Source organism: Hyla sarda, chromosome 5, assembly GCF_029499605.1.
Source record: "Hyla sarda isolate aHylSar1 chromosome 5, aHylSar1.hap1, whole genome shotgun sequence".
In the NCBI taxonomy this organism is placed as follows: Eukaryota; Metazoa; Chordata; class Amphibia; order Anura; family Hylidae; genus Hyla; species Hyla sarda.
In genome coordinates this window covers 243,077,587-243,102,233 of record NC_079193.1, presented here as the reverse complement: position 1 = coordinate 243,102,233, position 24,647 = coordinate 243,077,587, and the positions used below count along the sequence as shown (strand labels likewise).

The window sequence follows — 24,647 nt, the reverse complement described above, 5'->3', positions numbered from 1 at the left end:
ATTAGGAACGACATCAACTTTACTGCCCAGAAATCCTGAAATACCCCTTTAACACCACAGGCTTATTAGTAAACAAGTAATCCCACAATTTGATGGCAGCCTGTCTCCTGTGAAAACAAACTAAATCCAATATGCCCAATTGTTTTTCCCCCCAGCATCTGTCATCAGGACACCCCAAAAACATTATATGGTCGGTGAACTCCAAAAAATTGCCAGGTTAAATGGCAGTTGTCTAATATATACGGCCACTTTTACTTCTGACAGTTAAGAAAGAAAAATGAAATGAGAATTAATGTCAAAAAGATCTTTGAAAACTTAAGAATTTCAGAAGGACAGAATTGTATTTAAATATATTTATTTACTCACAAATGTATGATGACAAATAAAAATGATAGAATTTTTATGGTTTACACATACAAATACATTATTAATAGAACCAACACAGCTTTGTGAGCAGTGATTGTTGTTTTATTGAAAAGTGACACATTGTTTCATAATGTAGCTTTTATTGAGTGTAACTTTATGTCTCAAATATAATAATATTTTAAACTGAACAGAGTGCAATGTTGAATGAATCTGAAAACCTACTAACAATACTAAGCCATTATGTCTCTCATGGGTGTCTATCATTGTTCAATTTACATAGGGTTTTGCTTTTGGTTTACTGATATGTGACCAACAGAGTCAAAACTGTATCCAATATGTTTCTTAAATGTTTAAAGTTAGCAAAATCCATTATCCTAACTTTATGCTTATGAATCCAGCAGTAAGCTAATAGATAAAGTATTTATTTTCCATTACCTTTTTCTTCATGTAACCCATTGAAGACTGGGGCTACATGGCAATTTCTGGTCAAGTTACCAAAAATAACTGTGAATGTGCTGCACTGCAACTCATGAAAGTATATAGGGGCACCTTGTGACCCCCAAATGGCTGTGATGTTGACTGTGGGGTTGAGATTGTGATAACCTGAGGGTCACAATGCAACCCCATTCACTTGCATGAGTTTTGATGCTGTAATTATCATGGTCGCACCAGAAATTGCCATATAGCCTCAGCATATCAATCCCATTTGCCCTTATAATTATAGACCAGTAAAGTCCATAATACATTTTTGTGCCTTGTTTAAAACAAATGTAGTTACAGAACCTTTTAATGTATTGTTCAAATCCATTTCCTATCTTCAAACATAGAGTCAATTGATACAACTCTGTCTTCTTACTGATACCTCTTGAGGGATCATTGAAATTTACTGTGTACTGTTTTATTATTGATTTGAGAATTTATTAATTTGTCTTAATTAATTTTAGTCTATGATCTATATTATGATGTAATTAAACAAATTTGGAAGGCCATTGATAAAGTAAGACCACCAGAGTTGAGTGAGTACTGGAGGTATATTGCTTATTTTTTTCCCATTTGGGTTTAAATAATTTTTATTGGATTTTTTTTGAGAAAAGGACCAGAAAAGATCTGGAGACCATTCTAAATGGTCTAAATTTCTCTAAAGGTCTCCTATATCTGGAAGATGTCCCTGGAGGGGTTAGTTCCTGCTAGTATGAGAGGCAGGAAAGATACTGCATATGTAAGAAGAAGCTGAGCAGGGAAATATATTAACTGGTATGCCTAGTTTTTTACTTGGTTAAACAATGTTTTGAGTTTTTTGGTGGGGCATCTAACACCCTTTCAGCAATTGTGGAATTGCTTGTGAAAATGTTATACACACGTAGTTCATATGCATTTTAGAAGTTTTTTAACATATTTTCTTTTTAGTCAGTAATGTTTTTTTTTTGTTTTAGTTTTTTTTATCTAGTATTCTTGCTAAATAAAAGTTTTTAATATTGTTTTTGAAAAAGGGGATTACGAATCCAGGCTCCTTTTTGTTTTGTTTGGTATTATTTGACTGGATGCCAAATGACTCTATCTAGGTCCTATATGAACTTTTTGGTAGGGGCATCTCCTATTATTCTTAACACTGTATTCTCTATTCAAACTAAAGCATTTTTCAATTTGTGTAATGCTGTTAAAAAACAATAAATACATATTTTTTATGATAATACTACCATAGCATCTAAAATATTTTTACGCAACTAATTTAAATTGAATTAATATCCTAAAGCATAAATTATGTTGAGGTTTTGTTTCCAGGACTCAAAGTCACATATTTCTGTCTGTTTTTTTTTTTTTTTTTAGTGCATTAATAGTTCAGCTACATAAACATGGGTATCTTTTTAATCATATTGACCCCACGTAATAAAAAGAACATATCAGTTTTACCGTGAAGTGGTACTGATTAAAAACAAAACCCTCCAAAAGTTGCAAAATTGCTGTTTTTTTTTTCAAATGTCCCCCACAAAATATATATGTAGTTACATAGTTACATAGTTAGTACGGTCGAAAAAAGACATATGTCCATCAAGTTCAACCAGGGAATTAAGGGGTAGGGGTGTGGCGCGATATTGGGGAAGGGATGGGATTTTATATTTCTTCATAAGCATTAATGTTATTTTGTTCCAGGAATGTATCTAATCCTGTATATACAGTCATGGCCATAAATGTTGGCACCCCTCAAATTTTTTAACAAAACAAAGTATTTCTCACAGAAAAGCACTTTAGCAACACATGCCCTGTCAAACACATGCCCATTCCCCCAGCGTGCAACGGAACCAAACCAAAAAAGGGAGGGAAAAAGTAAACAGGACACAACATCACGCCAAACTCCAAAAATGGGCCGGACAATGTCTTTTTTTGACTCATGCCCTTTATTGATTTGAATATTATTATTTTTTGGTATCTAAGCACTAATCACTGCATAATAAAAGTTACACAAACTTGTATTCATAGATCTTATGTTTCCATTCCTCACCATTTTTGGATGTCTGTTTATTGTCAATGAATGGAAGCTTTTATTATAATTCAAGGCTTAAATCACATCCTGATGTTTGTCTAGACACACAGACAGGACTACTTAAGTATATCAGAGCGGTGTCTTGTAAGGCTTTGTTCACACTGTGCATTTTGTTAGGTTTTTAAAATGTCTTTTTGGTTTAAATTTATGAACTTCGGTCTCTGAATGTGAGTTCACCAATCACACGCCCTCTCCAAAACACAGTGAACCAAGTGAGAAGCAGAAATAATGTATTTGTGAGAGAAATATAGGTGCTAAACATTATTTGTACATAATAAAGATTAGTTACTGAGTAACATATAAAAAAACATTTTGTGGGATTTAATAGGTACTCTTTAAGGGTCCTTATTCTAGCCCTCTGGCTTTTAATGACAGGTTAGAATAAGGCAGCCTGGGTCTCCCTTGTTGGGAATGCAGGAGCTTCACTGATAGCATGATGACAAGGCTCCCCCTCTAATAACTGAATGTAGAAACTCCACTCATGGTAGTTTAACCCCTTATATGCCATAGTCAAATAGTAACTGTGACATGTAAGCTTTTGGTCCCTGCCATTCGTCTTGTTGGTTTCCCAGCAACATAATCCCCAGTGCTGATTGGTTTTCATAGCAGCTGGGGCCTTATGAGAACCCCCAGGCCTGCCTTGGGTGGCTGGGTACCTGGCTATGCCTGCAGTATGGCTAACTTCATTGTTTGTCAGCATTATACTGGAATAATACAGTGCACTACAGTACTTGTGTAGTATGTTATACCAGTGATCAGGACATCACTTCTCAAAGTCCCTTTGTGGGATAGGTAAACATTTAGAAAAAATAGTGCAAATAAAATAAACATATTTGATATCAACATTTCAACAATGACATGCAATAAAATTATGTCATCATTTGCCTTGCATGGTAAACACCAGAATGAATGTATTTGAAATTATTACTCCTTGAAAAATGAGCAAACGATCAAAGAGACAAAACTGTACGAATATAAATTTTTCCTCATACAATACTAGCCCCCACTCAGCTTTGTGATGCTAAAAATAATAAAGAATGTAATGTTTAAAGGGGTATTCCAGGAAAACATTTTTTTTTTTTTTTTTATGTCAACTGGCTCCAGAAAGTTAAACAGATTTGTAAATTATTTCTATTAAAAAATCTTTATCCTTTCAATAATTATCAGCTGCTGAAGTTGGTTTGTTGTTTTCTGTCTGGCAACAGTGCTCTCTGCTGTCATCTCTGCTTGTCTTGGGAACTGCACAGAGTAGAAGAGGTTTGCTATGGGGATTTGCTTCTAAACTGGGTGGTTCCCGAGACACGTGTCATCAGAGAGCACTTAGACAGAAAAGAACAACTCAACTTCAGCAGCTCATAAGTACTGAAAGGATTAATACTTTTTTAATAGAAGTCATTTACAAATCTGTTTAACTTTCTGGAGCCAGTTGATATATATGAAAAAAAGTTTTTTTTTTTTCTGGATAATCACTTTAAGTGTGCTAAAAATAGTAAAATGAAAAAAAAAACTTTATATATTTGGTATTACTGTAATCCTACTGACCTTGTAATTTTTAATGTATGGTGAATGGTGCAAATTTAAAACACAAAAAAGATATGATAAAATCATTTTTTTTCAATTTCCTTAAAATAGTTAATACAATTTAATCAATCAGTTATATGAACCCTAAAATGGTACAATTCAAAAATACAACTCGCCCCGCAAAAATAGGGCTGTGTCAATAGAAAAGCTAAGTAAAAAAAGCTACTGCTTGGAGTGAGACCATAGAAAAAAGAGGAGAATTGCTTGGGTGATAAGGCCCGGAATTCATGCAGGGGGAAGGGGCTAAATATAGGTTGCAACTGAACTGACCCAGAATATTTTAAACTGTTGTTTGGAATAGTGATGAGCAGCATATTCAAATTTGCGATATTTCACAAATATATAGACGAATATTCGTCCTATATTCGCGAATTTTGTTTTATTCGCATATGTGAATATTTGCATATTCGAGGAAGAAAACAGTGAGGGGGTGGCAACTTTACTATTGGTTGCTAGAGATGTTGTTGATAACCTCTGACAAGTGTATTTGCATCATTCTAATTGGCCCACAAGTGAAAAGAAGGAAAATGTGAATATTCACATATGCGAATATGTGCATACGCAGAAAAAAGTGAATATTCATAATTTCGAATATATAGCGAATATATTTGCAATATTCGCGAATTGGCAAATTTACGATAATCGCGATAAAAATTCGAAATGCCAATATTTGCGCCCAAGACTAGTTTGGAGAGGTAACTTTCCATATACATTAAAAGGATCTGTCCATAACCCCCTTCCTGTATGTCTTATCTCCTGTTTACAAAAGATGAGTCAATAAATAGTACATATAAATATTATTATTCCTGGCTAACATATAAATATTATTATTCATGGCTAGGTTTTGCTAAATAAATTCTTCTATTATCAGAAACTATAAAATTGATTCCTGCCGAAAATCTGATTTTAGTAAACATAAACCAGCATCTATGTATATATGTCTTTTAATATTTACTTCCATAGTTTTTAAATTGCTAGCCATATCATTATTCTCAAAGACACCTTATGCACACTTTGATTAATATAAATGACAAAATTCCATATGCCAATCTCCTTAGGATAAGAGAAAATGTTCTAGTTTACACAGACTGTGACCTGACACTGAGAAATTAGTACATCAGCTCAAAAGCTGTGCCTGCTGGACCCACAAGAAAGTGCATATGGATGTTCAGTACCTCAAGGACCACCATGTACATGACAGCTGACATAACAATCAAAAAATGATGACCCTCATTCATCAAAGACTCACTTCATTTTCCCTCCACTACAGCTGAATATTAATATCTCAAAACAAAAAATATATAAATGTAAAAAATAGAATAAGATAATGAAAGAAAAGGCATTAAATACAAAAACACTATTAGGTGAATGGAAAAACAACTGCCAAAATAATTGATTAATGATAAAAAAAAATTTTAAAAAGAAAAGAAAGTAAAGGAACATCCTTAAATCCTTATGTGTTTCTATGAAAACAGTGCGTGCAAAAAAATGTGATACAAATTTGCATAAAAACTGACTTATGTGACTTCCATAATTTTTTAAATGTGTTTTATTCTTTTTTTACACCCAATTTTTTAGACCCTCATGCTCTTCACTGAGTAAGGGTGTGTGGCTTCATTGAAAGTCAGTGTGGCTTTGAAAAGAACCATAGCTTAAAGGAGTACTCCAGTGGAATTTTTTTTTTTAAATCAACTATTGCCAGAAAGTTAAACAGATTTGTAAATGAAAATAAAAAAGAATTGTGCAGCTCACAATTTTCCAGCCGAGGTATAGTGATTTACACCTACACCAGGTGTAAAATTTACAAAAGAAAGGATAAAAAACACAATCACTACCTCAAGGCTAGTCTCAGACAATCTGGTACATGATGAACAAATGGATTGAATACGTGCTTCAATTTTTGATGACAAAATTAACAAAATTTATTAATAACAAAACAGATAAAATATCTATAAATAAATGAATTAATAAAATTATGGCATCCACAAAAACATGCAATCAGTAAGATGGTATAAAGGATTGCTGCCAAACCTATTACCACAGGGCCCTTGTGGAAGGTATAGTGTCCCGCACTGAGTATAGTATCTCACACTGGGAATAAATAGTAATTGCCAGTAATTCAATAGTCCGTCATCTGGTGAATCGGAATAATAGGAAAGTCAATATGTAATACACATGGTGTCTCCCAGTCCAGATGGATAAGTATATTTACCGGCTGATGGTGTTTTCAGGTCCCAGATAGACAAAGAACGGCACGGCACTGCGGTCTCTAGAAACTGGCACGATGTAGTGTAACTGGATGCGACTGTGTACGTGGTGGTGCTCTAGTGATAATAGAAAACTTCTAATACATGTACAGTAGAGTGTAGAATAAACCGGCAGACTCACCACTTCTCTTCTTTTTCCTTATTGCATTATCAATGCAGTAGCATACTCACATACAGGGTGTAGGGATACAGTGGGGGGACAAAAAAGGCAACAGATTCCATTTTGCACGGTTTACCGTGCTTCCTCCTGCCATACTCGTTTCCTTGTGACTGTGGAATATATACAAGTGTTTGGACTACTTCACCCAATCATCAGACAGGACTTCCGGTGAACGCTATTTATAATATGGCATACACCACATTTTTTGTCCTACAGATATTCCCCTCAATGACGCTATCACATCTCTTCTGTCAAAGGGACTTAACTTTGGTCTATCAGAAAGATTCAATGAGACTACGTTTGAAATCGATTTGGCCAAAGCAGTTAGGGAAATTAATTTGTACAAGTTCTTTTCTAATAAACCCCCTTATGAGCAGCATAAAAAGGAAGGAGATGTCCCAATAACTGTTACCTCTTCAGGCTTGCTGTCAACAGAATTTTCGGAAGAAGAGCGTCAATTGTTTAACTTGCTGGCAACAGGATTTAAGGAGGAGCTAGCTATTAACCCTACTGATCCTACTAGTAATTAAAAATTTTTTTTTGGGAAGGGTAAATAATCTAAATCCCCCCCCCCCCCCTATAGCGCAAGGTAGCAGTCTCGAGTTATTTGCAAAAGAGGTACTACGCGATGTAAAAGCCATCCTATATCCTGAACCTGTCAGCAATTTGACTCATGCAGAAATAGAAGCTCTCAATACTCTGAAATCTAGAGACGATACAGTCGTGGTGAGAGCCGACAAGGGAGGGAGCGTTGTGGTCCAATACACTGCAGATTATAAAGCTGAAGCCCTCAGACAACTGAGTGATCTGACCACATACGTTCGAAAATGAATATGTCTAAAGCAGTCGTAAACCTTTTTTGCAATTCATAAAAAGTTATAATCGTTATGTAGACGATGTTCTATTAACATGGTCAGGGACACCGCAACAATTCCAAGGATTTACAGATTACCTAAATATCAATACGGTAAATATGCAATTTATGAATCAGGTCGGAGGCAACATGATAGCAGAAAGGAGTCACATAGTAACAGCGGGATATCGCAAAACAGTAGCCAAGAACACACTGCTACACTATCATAGTTCACAAAGGCCATCAACCTAAAAAGGTATTCCATACGGACAGTTCGTCAGGCTCAAACGGAATAATAGTAAGCCCACTACATATCTTCAGCAAGCGAACGATCTAGAGAAAAGGCTATTAGAAAGAGCTTACCCTAAGAAGATAATAGAAGGCAGAAGAAAAGCTGATAGACTAGACAGACAAACATTACTTAATTATCGTATTATAACGAATAAAGTAGAAGAAAGTCGCAGGTTTACCTTTGTGTTAAAAAATTCCCCTATGAAACAGACTGTAGAGAGAGCAGTGAGGCGAAATTGGTTTCTTTTGGAGGCTGATGAAGATTTGAAGACCATTGCTGAAAGGAAACCAAGATTTGCTTATAAACTAAATAAAAAACAGTAGTAAGCAAACTAAGGATGATAGCCGCACCTGGATAGATGATTATGTACCTAAAGGAAGCTTTAAATCCAGGAATTGTAATTTCTGTAATTATTGCTATGAAACAAAGAACGTCAAAATAGGTCCAATTCAGCACATAATTAATGATCTAATAACCTGTAGGACAAAAAATGTGGTGTATGCCATATTATGTCCATGCAGCTTCTTTTACATAGGCCAAACGAGTCGCCAGTTATGTACCCGTATCAGGGAGCATTTCTACTCTATTAGAACTGGACGACCTGGCTCATCTCGACTGCAGGCGCATGTAAAGGAAATGCATGACAATGACCCCACATGTTTGCGAATTCTAGGTCTGGAAGAAATAACGTTCACCGGAGGTGAACGCTTGGATTCAAAGCTGCTCCGCAACGAAACACTCTGGATCATCAGATCAGGCACAAAAGGAGTTTTAGGGTTAAACGACCATACAGAGTTAACAGCATGCTTTTGAGACTTCCCCTCAAGCCAATCACAGCAGAACACACGTCAATCACGTCCTGTCTCATGATTGGGTGAAGTAGTCCAAACACTTGCATATATTCCACAGTCACAAGGAAACGAGTATGGCAGGAGGAAGCACGGTAAACCATGCAAAATGGAATCTGTTGCCTTTTTTGTCCCCCCACTGTATCCCTACACCCTGTATGTGAGTATGCTACTGCATTGATAATGCAATAAGGAAAAAGAAGAGAAGTGGTGAGTCTGCCGGTTTATTCTACACTCTACTGTACATGTATTACATGTTTTCAGGTCCGCATGCAAAACGGTGGTATTCAATGTCGGGACGCTGGCATGCGTCCCCGCGGCTGGTCTGCCTGCCACAGACCCGTGGTTTGCCGCTGAGATGGTAGTTGCAGAGCGACACCTTTCCAATGTTCTGGCGTGAACTTCATGTCAATCGATGGCGTCTGACGTCACAGACACATGGTTGGTGATGGTAGCCAGCTGTCGGGATGAATTGCCGAGCAAGCCAGGAGCAGTGGGCTGTAGACTGGGAGACTGCAGATGTTGCAAGCAATGATAGCTGAATATTCAGTTCGACCCAGGTGGATAATACAGTGCAGATTGGTACACTATTGGTAGTGCGTTTGTGGATGCGGTATTAGCACTCTAGACGCGTTTCAGGGCTCTTAACCATTAAAAGTGGCCCTTTCCTCAGTAGAAGTGTGTTCAGATTTGTAAATGACTTTTACATATGACTTTTAATATTAAAAAAATTCACCCTTTCAGTACTTTTTAGTATCTGTGTGCTACAGAGGAAATTGTTTTCTTTTTTAATTTCTTTTTTGTCTTGTCCACAGTGCTCTCTGATGACACCTGATGCCCGTATTAGGAACTGTCCAGAGCAGCATAGGTTTGCTGTGGGGATTTTCTCCTGCTCTGGACAGTTCCTGTTATGGGCATCAGGTGTCAGCAGATAGCACTGTGGACAAGAGAAAAAAGAAATAAAAATATATATATATTTCCTCTGTAGCATACAGCTGCTAAAAAGTACTGGACTTGTAAAGATTTTTTAATAGAAGTAATTTACAAATCTGTTTAACTTTCTGGCACCAGTTGATTTAAAAAAAAAATGTTTTCCACCGGAGTACCCCTTTAAATATGATGCTGTGGTCCAACCAAATTTAGAAAGACATTTGTAAGCTAACTAAACGTAAGCTAACAAAAAAATAGTCTAATCTTAGGCTAGATAATGTACCTGATTTTCAAACAGCCTAAACAACTGTATTAAATTTGGTACTTTTTTAGACTGTCTACTGTAAGCCTCCACTTCACGTGTGTATGACATCCGGTGGCGTTTCCCTCCAGCACTGTAAAAAAAAGACTGTAGGGAAACTGATGGTACAACTGATCCCATTCATTTACATGGGGCAGTTTACATTCATCCAACATCTCAAGTTGGATGCCGAAGGGTGCACAATTAAACCCTTAAGGACCCAGCCCATTTTCACCTTAAAGGGGTACTCCGGTGAAAACCTTTTTTCTTTTAAATCAACTGGTGGCATAAAGTTAAACATATTTGTAAATTACTTCTATTAAAAAATCTTAATCCTTCCAGTACTTATTAGCTGCTGAATGCTACAGAGGAAATTCATTCTTTTTGGAACACTGATGACATCACGAGTACAGTGCTCTCTGCTGACATCTCTGTCCATGTTAGCAACCATGCATAGCAGATGCATAGCAGATGTATGCTAAGGGCAGCATGGTGGCTGAGTGGTTAGCACTGCTGCCTTGAAGTGCTGGGGACTTGGGCTCAAATTTCACTAAGGGTAACGATTAATAAAGCGTTATTATTATTATAATAACGTCAGCAGAGAGAACTGTGCTCATGATGTCATCAGAGAGCATTCCAAAAAGAAAAGAATTTCCTCTGTAGTATTCAGCAGCTAATAAGTACAGGGAGGATTAAGATTTTTTAATAGAAGTAATTTACAAATATGTTTAACTTTCTGCCACCAGTTGATTTAAAAGAAAAAAAGGTTTTCACTGGAGTACCCCTTTAAGGACCAGGCCATTTTACACCTTAAGGACCGGAGCGTTTTTTGCAATTCTGACCACTGTCACTTTAAACATTAATAACTCTGGAATGCTTTTAGTTATCATTCTGATTCCGAGATTGTTTTTTCGTGACATATTCTTCTTTAACTTAGTGGTAAAATTTTATGGTAACTTGCATCCTTTCTTGGTGAAAAATCCCAAAATTTGATGAAAAAAATTAAAATTTTGCATTTTTCTAACTTTGAAGCTCTCTGCTTGTAAGGAAAATGGATATTCAAAATATATTTTCTTTGGGTTCACATATACAATATGTCTACTTTATGTTTGCATCATAAAATTTATGAGTTTTTACTTTTTGAAGACACCAGAGGGCTTCAAAGTTCAGCAGCAATTTTGAAATTTTTCACAAAATTTTCAAACTCACTGTTTTTCAGGGATCAGTTCAGTTTTGAAGTGGATTTGAAGGGTCTTCATATTAGAAATACCCCATAAAAGACCCCATTATAAAAACTACACCCCCCAAAGTATTCAAAATGACATTCAGTAAGTGTATTAACCCTTTGGGTGTTTCACAGGATTAGTAGCAAAGTGAAGGAGAAAATTCAAAATCTTCATTTTTTACACTCGCATGTTCTTGTAGACCCAATTTTTGAATTTTTGCAAGGGGTAAAAAGGAGAAAATTTTTACTTGTATTTGAAACCCAATTTCTCTCGAGTAAGCACATACCTCATATGTCTATGTTAATTGTTCGGCGGGCGCAGTAGAGGGCTCAGAAGGGAAGGAGCGACAAATGGTTTTTGGGGGGCATGCCGCATTTAGGAAGCCCCTATGGTGCCAGGACAGCAAAAAAAAAAAACACATGGCATACCATTTTGGAAACTAGACCCCTGGGGGAATGTAACAAGGGGTAAAGTGAACCTTAATACCCTACAGGTGATTCACGTCTTTTGCATATGTAAAAAAAATATATATATTTTTTGCCTAAAATGCTTGGTTTCCCAAAAATTTTTAATTTTTAAAAAGGGTAATAGCAGAAAATACCCCCCAAAATTTGAAGCCCAATTTCTCCCGATACAGAAAACACCTCTGCTGGCGCACTACAGGTCTCAGAAGAGAAGGAGTCACATTTGGCTTTTTGAAAGCAAATTTTGCTCTGGGGGTATGCCGCATTTAGGAAGCCCCTATGGTGCCAGAACAGCAAAAAAAAAACACATGGCATACCATTTTGGAAACTAGACCCCTCGGGGAACGTAACAAGGGGTAACGTGAACCTTAATGCCCTACAGGTGTTTCACGACTTTTGCATATGTAAAAAAAAAAATTTTTTTTACCTAAAATGCTTGTTTTCCCAAAATGTTTACATTTTTAAAAAAGGGTAATAGCAGAAAATACCCCCCAAAATTTGAAGCCCAATTTCTCCCGATTCAGAAAACACCCCATATGGGGGTGAAAAGTGCTCTGCTGGCGCACTACAGGTCTCAGAAGAGAAGGAGTCACATTTGGCTTTTTGAAAGCAAATTTTGCTCTGGGGGCATGCCGCATTTAGGAAGCCCCTATGGTGCCAGAACAGCAAAAAAAAAAAAACACATGGCATACCATTTTGGAAACTAGACCCCTCGGGGAACGTAACAAGGGGTAATGTGAACCTTAATACCCTACAGGTGTTTCACGACTTTTGCATATGTAAAAAAATATATATTTTTTTTACCTAAAATGCTTGGTTTCCCAAAATGTTTACAATTTAAAAAAGGGTAATAGCAGAAAATACCCCCCAAAATTTGAAGTCCAATTTCTCCCGATTCAGAAAACACCCCATATGGGGGTGAAAAGTGCTCTTCTGGCGCATTACAGGTCTCAGAAGAGAAGGAGTCACATTTGGCTTTTTGAAAGCGAATTTTGCTCTGGGGGCATGCCGCATTTAGAAAGCCCCTATGGTGCCAGGACAGCAAAAAAAAAACACATGGCATACCATTTTGGAAACTAGACCCCTCGGGGAACGTAACAAGGGGTAAAGTGAACCTTAATACCCTACAGGTGTTTCACGACTTTTGCATATGTAAAAAAATATATATATTTTTTTACCTAAAATGCTTGTTTTCCCAAAATTTTACATTTTTAAAAAGGGTAATAGCAGAAAAAACTCCCCAAAATTTGTTAGGCAATTTCTCCCGAGTACGGCGATACCCCATATGTGGCCCTAAACTGTTGCCTTGAAATACGACAGGGCTCCAAAGTGAGAGCGCAATGCGCATTTGAGGCCTAAATTAGGGACTTGCATAGGGGTGGACATAGGGGTATTCTACGCCAGTGATTCCTAAACAGGGTGCCTCCAGCTGTTGTAAAACTCCCAGCATGCCTAGACAGTCAACGGCTATCTGGCAATACTGGGAGTAGTTGTTTTGCAACAGCTGGAGGCTCCGTTTTGGAAACAGTGGCGTACCAGACGTTGTTCATTTTTATTGGGGAGGGGAGGGGGGTTGTATAGGGGTATGTGTATATTTAGTGTTTTTTACTTTTTATTTTATTTTGTGTTAGTGTAGTGTAGTGTTTTTAGGGTACAGTCACACGGGCGGGGGTTCACAGTAGTCTCTCGCTGGCAGTTTGAGCTGCGGCAGAAAATTTGATGCAGCTCAAACTTGCAGCCGGATACTTACTGTAATCCTCCCCTCATGTGAGTGTACCCTGTACGTTCACATTGGGGGGGGGGGGGGGGACATCCAGCTGTTGCAAAAATACATCTCCCAGCATGTACGGTCTATCAGTGCATGCTGGGAGTTGTAGTTTTGCAACCGCTGGAGGCTCCGTTTTGGAAACATTTTTATTGGGGAGGGGGGCTGTGTAGGGGTATGTGTATACGTAGTGTTTTTTACTTTTTTATTTTATTGTGTGTTAGTGTAGTGTAGTGTTTTTAGGGTACAGTCGCACGGGTGGGGGTTCACAGTAGTTTCTCGCTGGCAGTTTGAGCTGCGGCAGAAATTTTGCCGCACCTCAAACTTGCAGCCGGATACTTACTGTAATCCTCCGCCCATGTGAGTGTACCCTGTACGTTCACATTGGGGGGGGGAAACATCCAGCTGTTGCAAAACTACAACTCCCAGCATGTAGGTCTATCAGTGCATGCTGGGAGTTGTAGTTTTGCAACAGCTGGAGGCACACTGGTTGTGAAACACAGAGTTTGGTAACAAACTCAGTGTTTTGAAACCAGTGTGCCTTCAGCTGTTGCAAAAGCTACAACCCCCAGCATGTATGGACAGCGGAAGGGCATGCTGGGTCTTGTAGTTATGCAACAGCTGGAGGCATACTACTTTGGCTGGGGATGCTGGGGATTGTAGTTATGCAACAGCTGGAGACACACTGGTTTGCCACTTAACTCAGTGTGCCTTCAGCTGTTGCAAAACTACAACTCCCAGCAGTCACCGACAGCCAACGGGCATGCTGGAAGTTGTAGTTATGCAACCATCAGATGCACCACTACAACTCCCAGCATGCACTTTAGCTGATTGTGCTAGCTGGGAGTTGTAGTTATACAACAGCTGAAGGTACACTTTTCCATAGAAAGAATGTGCCTCCAGCTGTTGCAAAACTACAAGTCCCAGCATGCCCATAAGGGAATGCTGGGAGTTGTGGTGGTCTGCCTCCTGCTATTGCATAACTACAGCTCCCAGCATGCCCTTTTGCATGCTGGGAGCTGTTGCTAAGCAACAGTAGGAGGCTGTCACTCACCTCCAACGATCCTCGCCGCACAGGTCAGTCCCTCGTCGTCGCTGCCGTCGCCGCTGCTCCTGGGGCCCCGATCCCAACAGGGACGCCGGGGATCAGGGTCCCCAGCACCCGGGGTGCACGTCCCGCACCCGTTCACGTCCTCCGGAAGAGGGGCGGAGCGGGTTGCGGGAGTGACACCCGCAGCAGGCGCCCTGATTGGTCGGCCGGTAATCCAGCCGACGAACTAGTGCCACCTCACCCCTGCTGGCTCTGGCTGTTCGGGGCCGTCTCTGACGGCCCCGATCAGCCAATAATTCCGGGTCACCGGGTCACTGGAGACTCGATTGACCCGGATTCCGCCGCAGATCGCTGTACTGAATTGTCATAATGACCCCCCTTGGCAATATGCCCCGATGCCTGCTGAACGATTTCAGCAGGCATCGGGCACCGGCTCCGCTCCAGATGGTTGCGGGGGGCCGGTAAAACACTTGACGTTCTCATACGTCATGTGTCCTTAAGGACTCGGAAATGGAGACGTATGAGAACGTCATGTGTCCTTAAGGGGTTAAGGACCCAAGCATTTTTTTTTGCACATCTGGCCATTGTCACTTTAAGCATTAATAACTCTGGGATGCTTAACAATTGGATAGTTTTTTCGTGACATATTCTACTTTAACATAGTGGTAAATTTTTGTCGAAACTTGCATCATTTCTTGGTGAAAAATTCTAAAATTTCTTGAATTTTTTGTAAATTTTGCATTTTCTAACTTTTAAGATCTTTGCTTTTAAGGAAAAGAGACATTCCAAATAAATTTTATATTGATTAACATATACAATATGTCTAATTTATGTTGGCATCGTAAAGTTGACATCATTTTACTTTTGGAAGACAACAGAGGGCTTCAAAGTTCAGCAGCAATTTTCACATTTTTCACAAAATTTTAAAAATCTGAATTTTTCAGGGACCAGTTCAGTTTTGAAGTGGATCTGAAGGGCCGTCATATTAGAAATACCTCATAAATGACCCCATTATAGAAACTGCACCCCTCAAAGTATTCAAAATGACATTCAGAAAGTTTGTTAACTCTTTAGGTATTTCACCGGAATAGCAGAAAAGTGTAGGAAAAAATTCAAAATCTTCATTTTTTACACTTGCATGTTCTTGTAGACCCAGTTTTTGAATTTTTACAAGGGGTAATAGGAGAAAAAGCCCCCCAAAATTTGTAACCCAATTTCTTTTGAGTAAAGAAATACCTCATATGTGTATGTAAAGTGCTCTGTGTGTGCACTAGAGGGCTCAGAAAGGAAGAAGCGACAATGGGATTTTGGAGAGTGAATTTTACTGAAATGTTTTTTGGGGGGCATGTCACATTTAGAAAGCCCCTATGGTGCCAGAACCGCAAAAAAAAACACATGGCACACTATTTTGGAAACTACACCCCTCAAGGAAAGTAACATGGGGTCCAGTGAGCCTTAACACCCCACAGGTGTTTGACAACTTTTCGTTAAATTCGTATGTGTAAATAAAATAAAAAAAATTTCACTAAAATGCAGTTTTTTCCCCCAAAATTTTACATTTTTACAAGGAGTAATAGGAGAAATGCTCGCCAAAATTTGTAACCCCATTTCTTTTGAGTATGGAAATACCCCATGTGTGGACTTCAAGTGCTCTGCTGGCGCACTACAATGCTCAGAAGAGAAGGAGCGCCATTGAGCTTTTGAGGAGAGAGAATTTGGTGGGAATAGAAGTCGGGGGGGCCTTGTGCGTTTACAAAGCCCCCATGGTGCCAGAACAGAACAGAACATGGTGCCACATGTGACCCCATTTTGGAAACTACACCCATCACTGAATTTAATAAGGGATGCAGTGAGTATTTACACCCCACTGGCGTTTGACAGATCTTTGGAACAGTGGGCTGGGCAAATAAAAAATTACATTTTTCATTTTCACGGACCACTGTTCCAAAAATCTGTCATACACCTTTGAGGCGCTCACTGTACCCCTTATTACATTACATGAGGGGTGTAGTTTCCAAAATGGGTACACATGTGGGGGGGTCCATTGTTCTGGCACCATGGGGGCTTTGTAAACACACATGGCCTTCAATTCTAGACACATTTTCTCTCCAAAAGCTCAATGGCGCTCCATCTCTTCTGAGCATTGTAGTTCGCCCGCAAAGCACTTTACATCCACATATAGGGTATGTTTTTACTCAGAAGAAATTGCATTACAAATTTTGGGGATCTTTTTTTCCTTTTACCTCTTGTGAAAATAAAAAGTATGGGACAACACCAGCATGTTAGTGTAAATATTTTTTTTACACTACCAGGCTGGTGTAGACCCCAACTTTTCCTTTTCATAAGGGGTAAAAGGAGAAAAATTCCCCCAAAATTTGTAACACAATTGCTCCTGTGTACGGAAATACCCCACATGTGGCCCTAAACTGTTTTTGTGAAATACGACAGGGCTCCGAAGTGAAAGAGCACCATGCACATTTGAGGACTAAATTAGGGATTGCATAGGGGTGGACATAGGGGTATTCTATGCCAGTGATTCCCAAACAGGGTGCCTCCAGCTGTTGCTAAGCTCCCAGCATGCCTGGACAGACAGTGGCTGTCCGGAAATGCTGGGAGTTGTTGTTTTGCAACAGCTGGAGGCTCCATTTTGGAACACTGCCGTACGATTATTGGGGAGGGACAGTGTAAGGGGGTGTATGTGTAGTGTTTTACCTTTTCTTATGTGTTAGTGTAGTGTTTTTAGGGTACATTCACACGGGCGGGGTTTACGGTGAGATTCCCACTAGGAGTTTGCGCTGTGGCGTAAATTTTGCCACAGCTTAAACTTAAAGCAGGAAACTCTCTGTAAACCTGCCCATGTAAATGTACCCTGTACATTTACATGTGGGGGGGGGGGGCAAACCTCCAGCTGTTGAAAAACTACAACTCCCAGCATGCACTGACAGGCAGTGAATGCTGGGAGTTGTACTTTTGCAACAGCTGGAAGCACACTGGTTGGAAAACCTTCAGTTAGGTTCTGTTACCTAATTCAGTATTTTCCTACCAGTGTGCCTCCAGCTGTTGTAAAACTACAAATTCCAGCATATACTGATTGCTGAAGGGCATGCTGGGAGATGTAGTTATGCAACAGCTGGAGGTATGCAACTACAACTACCAGCATGGCGAGACAGCCGTTTGCAGTTCGTGCTTGCTGGGAGTTGTAGTTTTGCAAGATTTAGAGGGCCACAGTTTAGAAACCACCACACAGTGATCTCCAAACTGTGGCCCTCCAGAAGTTGCTAAACTATAAATCACAGCATGTCCAGACAGCAAACTGCCGTGAGGGCATGCTGGGAGTTTTAGTTTTGCAAGATCTAGAGGGCCACAGTTTAGAGACCACTGCACAGTGATCTCCAAACATTAGCCCTCCAAATATTGAAAAACTACAAATCCCAGCATGCCCAAACAGCTGTCTGGGCATGTTGGGAGTTGTTGTTTTGCAACATCTGGAGGGCTACAGTTTAGTGACCACTGCATAGTGGTCTCCAAACTGTAGCCCTTCAGGTGTTGCTAGGGAACAACTCACCGGCTTCCATAGTCTGCACCAGAGAGCCGCACCTCATCACCGCCGCTCGCCGCTGGTAAGTGACCGCCGGTCACAGGACAGTTCCCCTGTTCTGCCCGGACTACCGTTGGTGGGCAGAGCGGGGGAACCAAACTTTAACCCCCAGCCCCTGATCTGCTATTGCTCGGTCGCTTCTGACCGACCAATAGCAGGGATAGAAGGGGTGGCACCCCTGCCACCTCATTCCTATCCCTTCAGGGGGATCCCTCTTATTTTCTGGGTCACCAGAGACCTGTATGTCTCGGAATCGCCGCAGATCACCGATTGCCACAGATTGCCCCAGGTGTTTTTGCACGGGGTGCCTGCTGAAGGATTTCAGCAGGCATCCCGGTCTGCTCCCGGCTGCTCACCGAGTGGGGACCAGAATTCCCATGGGCGTACAGGTACGCCCTGGGTCTTTAAGTGGTTAATGAATGCCGGATCCTAAAAAAGTAATGCACTTTTGTCATCAGTTTTGGCACATTTGCGGCAAATTTAGAAGCTGGATATATGTGAACCTCGTCTAAGTTTACATTGCCTAATAATTACACAATTGTCTTCCCTCTTTATTTTATCAACAGAACACTACCCCATTAAACGGCAATGAGAACTGAAATGAAGAAACAAAAGCAAATTATTAAAGTTGAGGAATAAAGAAAGAAAAAAAGAGGGTCAGGAAAGGAAAACAAACTAGGGAAATGGATGGATGCTGAATGGTTGATATTCTGCTTCAAACTAAACACATCTGGTAATCATGTGAAGAAAAGAAAAGCCGGCCACTCACTATAGTCCATCCATGGCCTGAAGAAGTACCTGCTAAGTGCGAAATGGAGCTTGTTGCCTTTTGTACCCCCTGCTCCTTCCCTCCCCTTTTTGTGTCTGTGAGTATTACATGTTGCAATAAAGCCAGAAGATGGTCTATGGTGAGTGGCCGGCTTTTCTTTTCTTCACATGATTATCACTGCTGTATACCGTTCATAGCCTGAGCACCGCCACTATCTATTAGCAAGAACCACCCCAGCCCAGAGATCAGTTTATCCATACTACCACAGTGCTGTAGGAACTTTTCTGCAGTATAGAACTAAACACATCTGGACTCCCATCATGTTTTGCAAATGCATATTTGTTGAGATGTCATGAAAACATTATGACTGCTGTCTGTTAAACAAAATAAAATATGTTTGCAGATTAACAACATAAAGAATTTGCAATTTTACCGATCAGAAAAAGAAAACTGAAATAAAACAATCAAGAATATTTCAAATGTGGAAGAGCTTTAAACAACCTTAATACATAACTTTGATTTACTTTCGGTAATAGTATTTTAAATCACTTTAATGAGCTGTTTTTTTCACTTTAATGAGCTGCTTTTTTGTTCATTCATCAATCTCAAACTGCAGGTGTAATAATATATCTTGCATAGGTTATATGGAGAATTTTATGGCTTGCCAAAACAGATGCAGAATTTTTCCTTTCTTTTACATAAACATGACTTTTGGACCTGTCATAACTGTACAGTCAAACTCTCAAATCAATCTTAATGCTATCTTCTGAATGTAACAACTTCCTTACAGCCTTCATTATAATTAAAGGGATTTTCCGTGATTTTCTGAAAATTGATCACCTGATTTAATAGGCATATAATAAAAAAGAAACATCTTTGCTCACCTGTAATTCCACTGCTGCTTGAGTGACACTGCGTAGGTGTACCCCACTTAACCTGCTGCAATGACATCATGTACATTGTTCACATAACACTGCAATCACTGGCTGCAGCAGTCTGCTTGTATGTACAGCATGGGACCTAAACTACAAACTGTCATATAGACTATAGAAACCTGTAGTCTGGAAATTACTCTTTGACTTCTATATGAGAGATTTCTAGGCATGCTCTGTGGCCTGTGCAGATGCCATTGTGCAGGGGGATGGAGAAATAAGCTGTCACTATCACAAGGTGTGACTGTATAAAAAAAACAACAAAAAAGAACGTTGCAGTAGCACTCAAATAAATTGATGCTCTTAGATCACTTTTTGATCAACACGTGTCCCCCGCCTACCACGTGGAGGTGGCCTCACTTCGGATGGGACCCTAACACAATGAATCCACTCACCACTGCCGGACATATTGCTTCTCATTGGGTGACATGCAGGATTCGTTGTCAGTTTAAAAACTTCCTGTGGAAAGGGAGGGATGCATGGTTAAGAGAGGTTGTCACTCCTCCTTGCTCACAATGTAACAAACACAGAGAAAGCCAGCACAACAACCAAATACATGGGTGCTTGTTGCTGTGGCAAATACAAAAACACAACAAGAAAGCAGCTGCACTTTAGACCTCGCTTAGCCGTGCAATCCTCCCTTTCCTGAGAAAGTTTTGAAACTGATAGTGGATCCTGAATGTCACCAAGACAGAGCCTATATGTCCAGCAGAGGTGAGTAGAGTGAGCTTGTTATGGTCCTATCCTAAGTGAGGTCACCCCTGCGTGGTGGATAGACATGCTTTGATCAAAAATAACCTAATTTGCTATAAATGTAGAGTGCTGCTGCCACCTTCTTTTTGCGTCTTTGTATTTGCTACAGTGGCATAAACTTGTGTAACTGGTTGTTGTGCTGGCTATATCTGTGCAGGGCCGAACTGGGGATTTAAGCCAGCCCTGGAAATATTTGTATATCAGCCCCACAGCATTACATCATTGTGACAGCTACCGGCTACAGGGAAGGGACAGGGAAGCCTGGCATTTGATTTGCCAAGCTTCTGTAGAAGGACTGTGCCCTGGCTGTGCCCTGATGTCATCCAAGGTGAAAAGGTGCAGTCACATTGCAGCGTGAGGAAAGCCTTGCATTTGATTTGCCAGGCTTCCATAAAAGAACTATGTTGTGGCTGCACCCTGAAGTCAAAGTATGCAACTGGGAAAACTGGTAAATCAAATACTAAGCTTCCGCTACACAGGCTCCAAGAGGGAAGCCTGGCATGTGGGTGGACAGGTTCCCTTTAACTGTAGTTAAAATAGAACACCAGGTTAGGGAAATGTATCCCCTATCCTAAGGATAGAGAATTAGTGTCTGATTCCGGGGGGTCTGACGGATGGCGTCCCGGCTCTCCTCATGTATCTCTATGGAAGACCATAGTGCTGTACTCAGGTATCTCTAGCTCTCCCATAGGCACACATAGCAGGACTCCACATACACACATAGCAGGACTCCACTCCCCCCCTTACATAGACACATACCAGAACTCCACTCACCAACCCCCCTTCACATACACACATAGCAGTACTCCACTCCCCCACCCCTCACATACACACATAGCAGGACTGCACTTCCCAGCGCCCCCTCACACACACATAGAAGGACTCCACGTACTAGCCACCCCTTCCTCACACACATAGCAAGACTCCACTCCATAGCAGGACCCCTCCCCCCCCAGACACACACAGCAGGACCACACACAAACACACAAAAGGACTCCCAGCCCCCTCCCTCCCACAGTAATAGTAAATAGGTTCCCCTCTCACCCAGTGCAGCACATCTTCCCCAGAACACCTCCTCTTCCTGGTTGTCATCAGGAGGAGGGGCCAAAAGATAAATGAGAGGCAAGAGAGGAGAGACAATGGGGAGCAGCCTGTCTGTACAGATGGTAGTACAGACTCTGTAGCTTCCGCTCACTGTCTGTCAGGAGTCTCTCCTGTGTGTGATGATGCAGCTGCAGTGTCCTTCAGCCACTGCCACTGGCCCACAAGGCAGCTGGCCTACTGGGAATTTTCCCGGTATACCTGTGTCACGTATGGGCAGGGAACAATGAAGCCCTAATTCACCCACAGCTATTGTCCCTACCTATTGCCTATCCACCCTAAGTGGCGGATTGACAACCACAATGACAAACCCTCCCTGCTAAGTGCTGAGGCAGCATTTGCAAAATAATAAAATACAAAAAAGTAGGAGTCAGGGAACAGCTGGAGACACACAAACTAACAGAGATACACTAAGAAACACACGGTCAAATCAATGTCAGTCTAGCCAAGGTCAGTATCAGGAGATAGCAGAGTACAGGAACACAGAGCAAGAGAAGAGTCAAGGGAAAAGCCAAAGATCAATATCCAGATAACAGAGAAAAAACAATTTTGGTTACTCAAACTAAGTTCTTTCACTGGCAACTCCAAACAGAGTGGGCTTGACTTAAACAGCTATCCTCACAGCAGCAGGTTAAGCCAGGTTAGCTGCCAACAGTCCAGATTGGCTAGGGCGTAGCCAAGCAACCAGACCAAGCCAAACCGCAAGAAAGTTAAACCCTTCCAGGTCAAACACGGACAAGTCATTACACCAGGTAGGCCAGTCCGGTCCTGTCTCTGTGCTTGTTACCTGGTGTGAATGTATGTTATCTCTATATAGGTGATATATCACTGTTACCTATCATTGTTTTTTTTTTGTTTGTTTGTTTTTTAACCTTCTCTGGATCATTACTGCAGGACAACAATCCAAAATAAATTTCTTTATCTTTTTTAGCCTTACAAACATAGCTATGTCAGTGGTTAGCACTGTTAACTTGCAGTGCTGGGTTCCTAGGTTCAAATCCCACCAAAGGACAATATCTGTAATGAGTTTATATGTTCTCCCAGTGTGGATTTCTTTTAGGTACTCTGGTTTTCTTTCACAGTACAAAAACATACTGATAGGTGAATTTAGATTGTGAGCTCCAATGGTGACAAAGGCCTATTTGAGTGATGATTGTGTACAGTGCTGCATGAAATGTGTGTGCTATGTTAAATGAAAAATTATTATTATTACTGTCATCCTATCTATGACAACAATGACATGACATCTGGAAAAAGATCTTTATAAAACAGAAACTGACTGCTTAATTTTGAGCTTCAGTGGTCACAAAAAAACTGCAAGATTTAGGCTATGTTCACACACTGTAAAATTAAATAAAAATAAGAATAAGAAAAATAGGAATAAAACTGTAAAATAGGAATAAAAAGCATCCTTTTTTAATATCTAATAATGTTTTCTATTAAAGACTATAGAGAAGCATCCTTGAGTGCATACATTGTACAAAAACAAAATGCCAATAATTCCAACGTTGGACATGTGACCTTTTTATATTTAAGCAATGTACGTACTAATAGGCTAATGTGTCGTTTTTCATAACCATCCAGGTACAATACCAAACAGCAACAGCAGCCTGGCTTTATCATGGTGGCAAGGTTGCATGATCCATTTATTCTGTCCATTGCTAGCCTAATAATACCAGCCTTCTACTGTGGAGGAACATAATTTTTTTATGCTTCAGGCCTGATGGTTCCATGGTGCCTTTGGATACAGGAGTAATAATGTGGAAGGGTAGCTTTAGCCATTTGACAGGATAAATCAAAGCCACAACTTAATAAGATGGCCTCTACTACCAAGACCAAAAAATTAATAAAAGACAACCCAAGGTTTAACGCCATGTGCCCGCTCCCCATCTATGGCGCACGCACAGGAGCTAAGCGCGACATAGCTGGATGATTCCGGCGGGACCTGTGGCTAATGCCAGACAACACCGATCTCAGTGAAGCCCAAGATTAACCCTTTATATGCAGTGATCAAAGTTGATTGTGGAATCTAAAATGTAAAAAAAAAAAAAGAAAAAAAGATCCAGGCTGCTTATGTCGTGCCTATTCACAAGAAAGGTAGTAGGGAGGAATCAAGCAACTATAGGCCAGAAAGTCGGACATCGATAGTGGGGAAATTAATGAAGACCCTACTAAAGGATAGGATTGTGGAACATCTAAAATCCCATGGATTGCAAAATGAAAAAAAAAACATGGATTTACTTCAGGGAGATCATGTCAAACAAATCTTATAGATTTTTTTGTCTGGGGGACTAAAATAATAGATGGCGGAGGGGGAGTAGACATTGCATATCTAGATTTTAATAAGGATTTTGACACTGTCTCACATAGAAGACTTATCAATAAACTACAGTAATTGAGCTTGGACTCCCATTTTGTTGAGTGGATTAGGCAGTGGCTGAGTGACAGATAACAGAGGGTAGTAGTCAATGGAGAAGGTCTTATTACCAGTGGGGTACCTCAGGGATCTGTACTGGGACCAATATTGTTTAATATCTTCATTAGTGATATCGCAAAAGATCTCAATGGTAAGATGTGTCTTTTTGCTGATGACAAAAAGATATGTAACAGGGTTGATGTTCCTGGAGGGATACGCCAAATGGAAAAGAATTTAGGAAAACTAGAAGAATGGTCAGAACTCTGGCAACTGAAATTTAATGTGGACAAGTGCAAGATAATGCACCTGGGGCGTAAAAACCCTCGGGCAGAATATAGAATATATGACACAGTCCTGACCTCAGTATCTGAGGAGAGGGATTTAGGAGTAATTATTTCAGAAGACTTAAAGGTAGGAAGACAATGTAATAGA

General features: G+C 40.1%; 1 long non-coding RNA gene across 3 annotated transcripts in view; it reads left to right on the top strand.

Moving 5' to 3' along the window:
- The window catches only part of LOC130272665 (uncharacterized), a 160,737-nt gene that overhangs the window by 110,900 nt on the left and 25,190 nt on the right, over nucleotides 1-24,647 (top strand). The window contains exon 3 of one of the 3 annotated variants that reach the window (XR_008843669.1): nucleotides 18,811-18,999. The exons of the other annotated variants lie outside the window; for them this stretch is intronic. This is a non-coding gene — a long non-coding RNA (uncharacterized LOC130272665). Of the gene's footprint in view, nucleotides 1-18,810; nucleotides 19,000-24,647 lie in introns of those variants that run through there. 3 annotated transcript variants of the gene reach the window in all.